An 11,730-nucleotide genomic window follows, 5' to 3' on the forward strand; every position below is an offset into this window, starting at 1 on the left:
GCTTGTAACACTCAATTAATTACTTTTTTGTTGAACATGTACACAACTTGCAGGGTTTGAGACTGAGGGTGGCAAGCTCTCTGTATCTGGTGATTCTCCTCACTACACAAGGTAAATCAAACTTTTGTTGTGTCTTTTCTACTGTTTATGGCATATGTGTAGGCTAGGGGTTTGGGGTCTCTGTGTGAATATTCTCTTTTTAGCTATGTATGAGAGTCTGTCCGTGTAGGCTATGTGTAGAAGAGAGGGAGAGAGAGAGTGAGAGTGAGTGTGTGCGTGCGTGCAAACTAAATGAGGTGTTCAATCTTCCAAAAAGCCGACATCCAAAACAATAAACAGCGTATGCACTGACCGAATCAACTACCCATTTTCTGTTTATTTTTTCTAAATTTTTCATGGTCATGTAATAAGGTTCAACCGTGAATCTTTTGGGTGGTTTATCTGCATTTTTGGGGAATTCAAAGTTATCAATTTGCACGGGGCCTTTTTTAACGATTTCAACTCGCTCTGCATCTCTTACGGTGTCTGGCCATAACGCAGGGTCGTCACTGTAGTGCTAGGTATCGTGTTAGGGCTACTCACGTTACTGGTTTCGTTGCACCCAAAGCTTCTGCTACTGAAATGGTGTCCGTAGCAGCACCACCAGCACCAGTGCGGACTTCGGCAAGTGAGAGTGATCTTGTCCCTCACGACTGTTTCACTTAGATCAACATCATAATCATCATCATCATCATCAGTAGAAGAATATGTAGTGCAAGTTGCCGGTGGTGGTGCATCAGTGCCACAGCTATCGATACTGCAGCTAGCATTAGCTACACCACCCAGCTCAGCAGATGTTGTTGCATCACTGTCCAAATTACTTTCTTCCGTTCGACAATTTCTTTCTAAATTCTTCCTCCTCCCTTTTTCTTTTTCGTTTATCACTTCCACTCTGGAAACGTTTCATGGCTGCTGTCATTCGCTCAACTCCACCTCACCAAGACCTCGTTCAGACTAACTAGTTGCTGCTATGGTGACAGGAAACGGACCTGCACTGCAGTCATTTGATTTTATGATGAGTTTATGAGCAGTCATGAGGCAAAATATTTTTTTCAATCTTTATTATGGATTAGAATATATTGTTTGGATGCGTGATCATTTATTTAAAAAAAAAAAAAAAAAAAAAAAAAAACGAGATGGGGATGACGAGGCCCCCTGGTGGCCGAGGTGACCATGCCTAATGGCAGGTCCGCCCCTGACCAGAAGTGGCACAGTCAGGGGGAATGACATTAATATAGAACTCATAAATATGACAAAACTAACCGTGCACTTGAAACTTTTTCCATTAGGTAATATAGGGGTTATGTGGAACGTCACAAGGCTACACCGGAAAACAGTACTAATCACATCCGCTTATTGAGTGATAATGTTGATTCTGAAGGCAATTCAACTATCGTCAACAAAAAACACTGTTAACCTGCATTTGAAAATCAACCAAAATAAAAAATAAAAAAAAACAACCATCATCATTTGAGTATTGAACTAAATCAGTGGTTCAACACTGTTTTAAATATAACATATACATCTACAAATGCTTATTTATCACTATTGTACCATGTTTGTGTTGTAATCAACGTTATCACTCGATAAGCAGATGTGATTAGTACTGTTTTCCAGTGTAGCCTTCTGACATTCGGCATAACCCCTATTGCATTGGTTCTTATTGTGACTGTGCCAATTGTATAGCCCTGTTACACAATGGTCTTACCCAGTCCAATTCTACCATTAATTTACATTCGGTTCCTCCCTGTTTTAGGTGTGTCTGGTCAGGACCCCACTTACCCACGTCAAAGCATCTGTGCTTCTGTAGGGTTTACAGTGACCATGTCCTGCACTTATTACACATACTGTTCCCAGTGGCCCAATGGATTTGACTGGACAAAACGGAGTAGTGGCACTGATATCAGTTTGTCCGGTTACAGCAGATTCAGATTAGATTGTTCACATTATGGTACTTGTAGTTTAAGCATAAACCCAGTCACAATATTGGACACTGGTGAATATCACTGCTTAATGAACTACCCAAATGGCATGACCTTGAAAGGAAAACCAGGTGTTCAATTATATGTGACAGGTAAAATGGCATAAAAAACATTTAATTTATTTTAAATATTGTGAAATATTATGTGATGAAATGTGTATCCAGACATGTTATTCTTCACAGACGTGCCTTCAGTGTCTATCAGCTTGGTTCATCGGTTTGGTGACAAACTGGAAGGAGAAGACGTGACACTGACCTGCATGAGAAATTCTTATTCACCAACGACCTACAGCTGGTCCAAGACTGGAATAGGTGCAATCCAACACCGTGCAAAAACTTACATCATCAAAAACATCAGTCCTGAAGACAGTGGTGACTATTACTGTCAGTCAACTGACCAATGTGACCAACTGCGCTCCTCTCCTGTGACCCTGCAGGTCTTCTGTGAGTGAACTGTTTTGATGTCATTCCAAGTTTATGCTTTTGAGTTGGTTAATCAGAATAACTCTTAAATGAACCCGCTTATTACACGGCTACTTGCCAAAACGAGAAAAGAAACCTAACACAATGGGTCTTTTAAAATGATTTTAAAGTTTATGCTTTTGAGTTCTTAAATTAACCCTGAGGTATAATGCATTATGCATTGTGCATACCACATGGTGCTATAAACATACTGGAGTATAGGACAATGTTTTGATTAGAGACAGGTGATGTAATAATATTTACAAAGTACACAAATAGGACCCACAATAGGCTTTAAAGGGATATTCCACCATTTGGAGAATTACACTCATTTTCCACCTCCCCTTGAGTTAAACTGTTGAGTTTTACCTTTCCCCAGTTCATCCAAAAAAGGAAAAGTCAGGGCTGTCCAATTAATCAAAAATATTACGTTACAATTGCATAAAACAGTTACACCATAATGTGTTCATTCCAATTGAGTAATCCATTTTTCTAATTGAATCACGTAAGGTAATCGCAGTAAGTATAGTGGGGACAAAAGGAAAAGAGGCTTTGTCATAGTTACTAAACCACAAAACATGAAATTAAACAAATTCATGTTTTTATTTCAAACACAATGTTATTACATTAAACTGACATATTTTGCCAGAACAATTAATTTATCCAACAGAATTATGTTAGATCAATGTGAAGTACTGAACCAGTAAAGCAAGCACATGGGATTCCTTGGTGTCACCATTCCATTGTGTTCCAATGAGCCTTTGCAAGAACACTGAGATAAGCACACAGTTAAGTGTTGGCAAACCAGTAGAATTTGGAGTGGAGTTGAATCGTATGTTATGTCATGAGATGAACCATGCTTTGTGTCCACCATGAGTGTGTTAGGTATTGAGCATGCACACCTGATCAGTGGTTAGATGGAACATGATTTCAATCCCACGGAATGCTTCTGAATACTGTGGCAACATGAAAACTTCATTTTGATGTCTTATATCAAAGTTATCTTCCTTTAACATTGATGTTGCAATAGTACATCTGCCTACTCTCAGAACATATCACCTGTATAACACAATCATGTTGAGATTGTATTAATATACTGCTAAAAAATGTTTTTTAAAAAGATTTAAAAAAAAAAAAACACTTACAGTTTTCCACAATTGTTAAAACACATTTTTTGAAATGAATTAATTGCAGCCATCTGATTAATTCAATGTCTTTATCAGACAAGTCATAATGCAGCTGTTAAAATGTACTTTTGTATGTACTTTCTTCTTTACTGACAATCCAGATCGTCCAAAGAACACAAGAGTTTTGTCTAATCCATCTGGTGAAATAACTGAAGGAACTAGAGTGACTCTGACCTGCATGAGTGAAGCTGACCCACCAGTACACACATACACCTGGATCAAGAAGAGTGGAGTTGTAGAACTGGAGTCAGGAAACGAGAAGACACTCACCTTCAGAAAGATCAGTTCTGAGGACAGTGGAGAGTATCTTTGTCGAGCAGCCAATAGGATTGGCAAACAGGACTCTCCTACCATGCGAATCAAGGTTTCATGTGAGTATTTTTTTTTTTGATTCCGCATGATTGGAAGTGTGAGTCATAATGCCGTTGTTAAAATGTACTTTTGTATATATTTTCGGTAACACTCCATAATAAGGTGCCATAATAAATAGCAAACTAGTAATTACCTAACCCTTTGTTAATATTTGTTAATTGTTACTAACATATCTATTTGGCACAAGTTAATAGTTTTTTCATCATTAATTACATATTAGTTGTTTTCATAAAATCTGTATGTTAATATTTTAGCAAATCTATTAACTAATATTGTATTAATATGTGTTAATAGTTAACTAAATGTCTTTTGGCACTAATTAACAGTTATTTCTTACACCATTTAAATGTTAAATGTTTATTTACAAACTATATGTTAACAGAAAAGTTAATGACTTATTATTATATAACTAATTGTTATTAAACTGTGCTCCTGCCTATCCCAATATGAACCACTCCCCATAGGACCCTTACAATAGATATATAGATAGATATTGGGTAACGCTCCAAAATAAGGTGCCATAATAAATAGCAAACTAGTAATTACCTAACCCTTTGTTAATATTTGTTAATTGTTACCAAAATATCTATTTGGCACAAGTTAATAGTTTTTTCATCATCAATTAAATATTAGTTGTTTGCATAAAATCTGTATGTTAATGTTTTAACAAATATATTAACTAATATTGTATTAATATATGTTAATAGTTAACTAAATATATTTTGGCACCATTAACAGTTATTTCTTACATCATTTAAATGTTAAATGTTTATTTATTAAACTATATGCTAATATAAAAGTTAATGACATATTATTATTTATCTAACTTTTCTGATTAGCTTTGTGGAGAATTTATGGAATTTATGGTTTATGGCTTTATGGTCTTGTGGGGTGTATAAGGCACCCTACTGCCAGTGGTTGCTTGTGTGAGAGTTTGCGCTCCTCTTCTTCCACTTCATCCTTATTGGATACCTCGTGGTTGGCTGTCCTGTAATTGGTGACTCTGTCTAGTGTTTGAAAGTAGTGTACTCTTTGCCTTTGGAAGTACTATTTGGTTGCTGCTTGAATTTGTTGAAATTCAGGGGAGGTGGGTGTAACAGAGTTAGAAATGTAGTTTAGTGTTTGTATGTGATTTTACTGCAATTAAGCAGCTTTATTAAGATTGGTGTTTTGGAGCCCCTTTGGAGAACGGGGCTGTACTGCAGCTCTGCTGCTTTGTATTTGTATTGTTGCCATAGCCGCATCAGAAGCGGTATGCTTTGCATTGCGTAGGTTGGCTGTATAAAGCTCTCCCCACTTTGTTTTAATTTTGTAACTGTAAAATGTTGTTTAAGTTGAAAACTTTGATATACCACCTGTATTATGTTACTTTACATGTATTGTTAAGATTTGGGTGCAATTCTAGCAACTTAGAGAACGTTTATCAATGTTTTCATTATGACCACGAGTTCATACACACTGAGTCTAAGGGCTAGTCCACACATACGAAACCGATCTTTTTTTCCTCTGTCTTCCCTGAAACCGCATCAAGAATATTTGCGTCCAAACGGATCCATCTCAACACGACTCAACACGTTACTTCATACCCCAGGTCTATAGGTGGCACTGTTTCTTTACAGAAATTGACCAAAGTTTGTGCTTTACAAACAGACAGAATAGGCTATGACGAAATGGCTAGTGTAAGGAAACCAGAATTGTTTGTGTGGACTGATGGTGAACTGTCAACTGTAGTCAACTGTAAAACTATTAAACATTATTTTACGGTTTGTGAAGGGTGCAGTCCCGTCCTTTATTTGGCTAACGCAGGTAGGCCTACTAATCACCTTTACTTTCTTTGGTTGTAGGATAGTCCGTGATTCACATTAGTTTTGGCTATCACTGCAATTAGGCTACTAAACATAAAGGCTTACCCAAGTTCTAGGCTATTCTGTCGCCACATTTATAATATTGCTATAAAACCTTCATTAGTAACAGTCAATACGTTTGCCTGCATCAAATCGCGCATTTGCATTCAGTGTGCTACCATCGGCTTAACGTGAGTTCTAAGCGTCTTTGTATGCTTATATCTGATTTCACTCGACTGAATGCATGTATATATGTTGTAAGACATGTAAAATAAATGAATGACACTGGCACTACGCACAAATTAATGTAGCCTAAACTTACACTGCACTTAATAACTTAAGTTCTCTCGCGTCACTGACAGTAGCTAGAATGCATTAAAAACACCGGAAAAAAACAGTGTTCAGTCCACCAAGCCATAAGCTATCGGCGCTGCGCAGCACCAGTTGTGATATTTATCTTACGGAGTGTAATCGTAGGTAATGTCATGTATGAAAACTAGTATTGTTAGGCAATACTATAAGTTTTCAGGTTTCAGAAAAGTGCGGTTTTGGGCAGTGCGTTTACAGGATTCGTTTGGACGCTCGGCCAAGACGAAGCAAAACCTCTGCGTTTAACCTAAAAAGCGTCTCCGTGTGGACGGGCCCTAACGTGACTAGCTGTAAACTCCGCTAGCAACTTTCCATGCATTCAGTGTAGTTTAGCTTAGTGTGCATGGAAAGTGCAATTCAGTCTAGCAGGAAATTAATGTACATTTAGTTTAGCATTATGTTTATGCATTACCTCCGTATGGTCTACGTCTGTGAGTGTTTATTGAGTCTCAGAATATTAATACACTCGTTCTGTGCACCTGAACATTCCATGTCGCATGTCTCCCTTGCTAGTAGGGCTGACAGTGATGGTATAGGAATGATGCATGTAATATAGCCCATTCAACTACTTGTTGTTTTGTTTTAACTTTTCCTAAAGGAATAAATGTGATGCAGTGGCGTAACTATAGTAGGTGCAGCAAGTGCAGTCGCCCAGGGCCCGTGACCTCCCGGGGCCCGTGGCTACCCCCGCCCTGCCTCCTTTTTTTTTTTTTTTATAACTTTAGAATGTTAGAGCACGGAGAGTGAAGCGTCACTTTGACGATCTATCGAAAGATGAGCGTTTAACCGATGCAGAGAGATACTTCAAAGTGCAGGTATTTAATGCAACTAATCAGTCAGCTCTCCCAAAAATTTGCAAGCATGCAGGAAACTTGTCATGTGTTTGAGTCTTTACGTCCTATGACCCTTCAACTCGCAGGTGATGATAAACACGTTTGTCAGACCATTATAGCAGGGACATTGCACCGACATTCCCAACACAACTCCTCTCATTCAGGTCTTGCTTTAAAGCAGAGATTTCACAGAAGTCATCTATTTTACAACTTGCCAAAATGCTGGTAGTAGATTATGACAGTGTAACATCCACATTCGGGGAAGTGTGTAGGCTACTCATGTTGTTTCTGACATTGCCTGTGACTGTGGCAACAACTAAGCGATCTTTTTCCAAATTAAAACTTATTAAGACCTATACCTAAGGAGCAGCATGGGGCAGGAGAGGCTCCGTGGGTTTACTATCCTGTCCATTGAAAATACGAGAGCCAGAGCATTAAATATTGGGGACATCGTTGACGATTTTGCACAATGAAAGGCTCATAAGATGGCCTTCTTCTAATGGCCTAATTCACGCATATTGGGGATTGTATGCATATGAATGATTTTATTTGGTTTCTAGACGGTTAAATAAGTTAGGCTACATTAAGTTTTGTTTCTGCGCAAAGTGAGTTTATAAGCAAGCAATCACGCTTGCAGTTTCAGCAGCAGAGGGTTGAAGAGGCGCATTGAGTGTTCTCATAATTCCATGCGAGTTGATGTTAATGCAGTAATATTAGATTACCCTGGCCTGCAGGCTGTTAATAAAAATATTTTTTAATGTTTTCACATGTAATGGATATGTAGTCGTGTGTTTTTTATTTGAAATTGTAATCTGTAACTACTAAACTACTTCGGTGCCTCAGGCCCTTTGCATAAACAATTGAAGTCACCCTTAATGTGTATTGCTTGTATCAGAGTTAATTCATCTTGGGCCAAAGTTCGTCGGTATGGGGCCCGCAAAGCGCTCTTGCACCTGGGCCCACCATTGGTTTGTTACGCCAGTGATGATAAGCCAGTTTTGGTCTCAGCCCCTTCACCGTCTGACTAGTTATACATTACTAATATATTAATAAAGCTTAACCAACTTTATTATAAGGGTCCCCCATACTGATAGTTATATATTACTAATATATTAATTAAGCTTAACCAACTTTATTATAAGGGGCTCCACACTGATAGCTATATACTACTAATATATCAATTAATATCTTTATTGCAAGCGGTTCCGGCGCCGACAACAGTGGCAGCATGTCAAGGTAGCTCCGTGTTTTTTTCTTGAATTTCCCCTTGGGGATCAATCAAGTATCTATCTATCTATTGTAAGGGTCCTATGGAGAGCGGTTCATATTGGGATAGGCAGAAGCACAGTTTAATAACAATTAGTTAAATAATAATAAGTCATTAACTTTTCTATTAACATAGTTTGCAAATAAATATTTAACATTTAAATGATGCAAGAAATAACTGTTAATTAGTGCCAAAAAAGACATTTAGTTAAATGTTAACAAATATTAATACAATATTAGTTAATAGATTTGTTAAAACATTAACATAAAGATGCAAACAACTAATATTTAATTAATGATGAAAAAACTATTAACTTGTGCCAAATAGATATTTTAGTAACAATTAACAAATATTAACAAAGGGTTAGGTAATTACTAGTTTGCTATTTATTATGGCACCTTATTTTGGAGTGTTACCATATTTTCTTCTTTACTGACAATCAAGATCGTCCAAAGAACACAAGAGTTTTGTCTAATCCATCTGGTGAAATAACTGAGGGAACTAGAGTGATTTTGACCTGCATGAGTGAAGCTGACCCACCAGTACACACATACACCTGGATCAAGAAGAGTGGAGTTGTAGAACTGGAGTCAGGAAACGAGAAGACACTCACCTTTAGAAAGATCAGTTCTGAGGACAGTGGAGAGTATCTTTGTCGAGCAGCCAATAGGATTGGCAAACAGGACTCTCCTACCATGCTAATCAAGGTTTCATGTGAGTATTTTTTTTTGATTCTGCATGATTGAAAGTGTCAGACAAGTCATAATGCCGCTGTTAAAATGTACTTTTGTAAATATTTTCTTCTTTATTGACAATCCAGATCGTCCAAAGAACACAAGAGTTTTGTCTAATCCATCTGGTGAAATAATTGAGGGACATAATGTGACTCTGACCTGCATGAGTGAAGCTGACCCACCAGTACACACATACACCTGGATCAAGAAGAGTGGAGTTGTAGAACTGAAGTCAGGAAAGGAGAACACACTCACCTTCAGCAGGATCAGTTCTGAGGACAGTGGAGAGTATCTCTGTCGAGCAGCCAATAGGATTGGCAAACAGGACTCTCCTACCATGCGAATCAAGGTTTCATGTGAGTATTTTTTTTTATTCCACATGATTGGAAGTGCTGCAATGTCACTTGTGTGCTTTTACATTAAATTATATTAATTATGAATTATTAATTAATGAATTGTTTTATGATCGTTCATGTCAAGATCCACATACTAGAATGTACTGTTTCCCATATAATTTTATCCAGATCACCCAAAGAACACAAGAGTTTTGTCTGCTCCATCTGGTGAAATAACTGAGGGAACTAGAGTGACTCTGACCTGCATGAGTGAAGCTGACTCACCAGTACACACATACACCTGGATCAAGAAGAGAGGAGCTGTAGAACTGAAGTCAGGAAAGGAGAACACACTCACCTTCAGAAATGTCCGTTCTGAGGACAGTGGAGAGTATCTCTGTCGGGCAGCCAATAGGATTGGTCAACAGGACTCTCCTGCTGTGTCTGTCCAGGTTTTATGTGAGTATCACTGTAAATTCACATGATTGGGATTGTAATTATTCCAGTAATATGGCACAAGTCTGAGTTGGTAAATATACACCACAACTGTAAATCTGTCATAGGCAATGATCAACCCCATGGCTACAAGTGTCATGTAGATTTTATACAGCTCTACTGCCAACCAGTTGAGTTCTGAAACATCACATTTTATTTTCTATTGTCCATTTTGATCTCCCTTTGTTCATACTGTGACTCTACTGCCAAGTTGAGTGAGAGAGACTAAATGGTCACTTTAATTTGTATTCACTTGCCTTCGTGTTAAAGGTTACTTTGTACAACCATTCTACTCCATTCACACTCAATAACTGTCAAATGAGACGTTCCAAAATCACTTTTTCACTTTAAATGAATGGAATGTTCAAGTCTGAGTAGTTTGTACAGTATGTGCCTTTTTTAATTAACTGCAGCCATCTGATTAATGCCTTTATCAGAGAAGTGATAACGCTAAACTGCTAAAATTTACCTTTTGCATACGTTTTCTTCTTTACTGATAATCCAGACCCTCCAAAGAGCACAACAATTGTGTCTAATCCATCTGGTGAAATAACTGAGGGAACTAGAGTGACTCTGACCTGCATGAGTGAAGCTGACCCACCAGTACACACATACACCTGGATCAATAAGAATGGAGCTGTAGAACTGAAGATAGGAAAGGAGAACACACTCACCTTCAGCAAGATCCGTTCTGAGGACAGTGGAGAGTATCTCTGTCGAGCAGCCAATGGGATTGGTCATCAGAACTCTCCAGCTGTGTCTGTCGATGTCTCATGTGAGTAATTCTATAAATCAGCATCATACTTATATGAACATAATGTTGCCATGGGTATGGCTGTGGGGCATTTTATAGTTCATCCCTGCATTTATACAGAACAGAATAGGCTTTTCAGATTAGAAATAAGAGGCTGTCCAATAATCACCTTCATTCCAGATCCACCAAAGAACACAGCAGTCTCGGTTGATCCTTCCGGAATGCTTCTTATGGGAAGTACAGTGACTCTGACCTGCAACAGTGATGCCAAGCCACCAGTGGAAAGCGTCAGCTGGTTTAAGGTGAATGAGTCCACTCCAGTAGGATCAGGACAGCAGTACAACATCACTAACATCAGCTCTGAGGATGGAGGACTGTACTACTACTGTGAGGCCAGGAACACATATGGAGCTGAGAAATCATCTGCTGTGTCAATCACAGTGAAAGGTACAAGTGCATCTCCAACTCTGTTAAGTGATAATTTCAGTAACACTCCATATGTTCCCAAACTCATGTTCTTTTTGTCTCATCCATCAGAAGATCAGATTGCTGTACCGCTAGCTGTAATAGTCATCCTTCTGTGTGGAGTATTGGGAATTTTCTGTCTGCTTGCTCTGTGGGTTTTGTTGAGGTGAGTGAATTTGTTGTTGTTCATGAAATATGACATTTATGTTTATTGTGTTTATTATGTTAATGTATTTGTGTTTATCAATGGTAATGGACCCCATTAACTAATAATGTAGAAGATTACAAGTGCTGTGTGTGTGTGTGTGTGTGTGTGTGTGTGTGTGTGTGTGTGGCAGTGCTGAAGCACTAATGTAGTCACAGGGCTGTCTCAGGAAGTCACTCAATTGTTTTAGATTTCATTAAGTGCTTTAGTTGCACTCATGTACAATCATTAACATGCTCACTTAAGACATGTAAATACACGTTTATTATTCACATGACCATATGCATCAACACTCATTTGAAGGTGATAACCTGTGGGGTATACTACGAATCTCGATTAGTGGGTTAGTGAGGTATGTTGCGCTCAAAGCCAGGGTATGCTGTGATAC

This window comes from Alosa alosa, chromosome 7 (genome assembly GCF_017589495.1).
Source record: "Alosa alosa isolate M-15738 ecotype Scorff River chromosome 7, AALO_Geno_1.1, whole genome shotgun sequence".
Classification (NCBI taxonomy): domain Eukaryota; kingdom Metazoa; phylum Chordata; class Actinopteri; order Clupeiformes; family Clupeidae; genus Alosa; species Alosa alosa.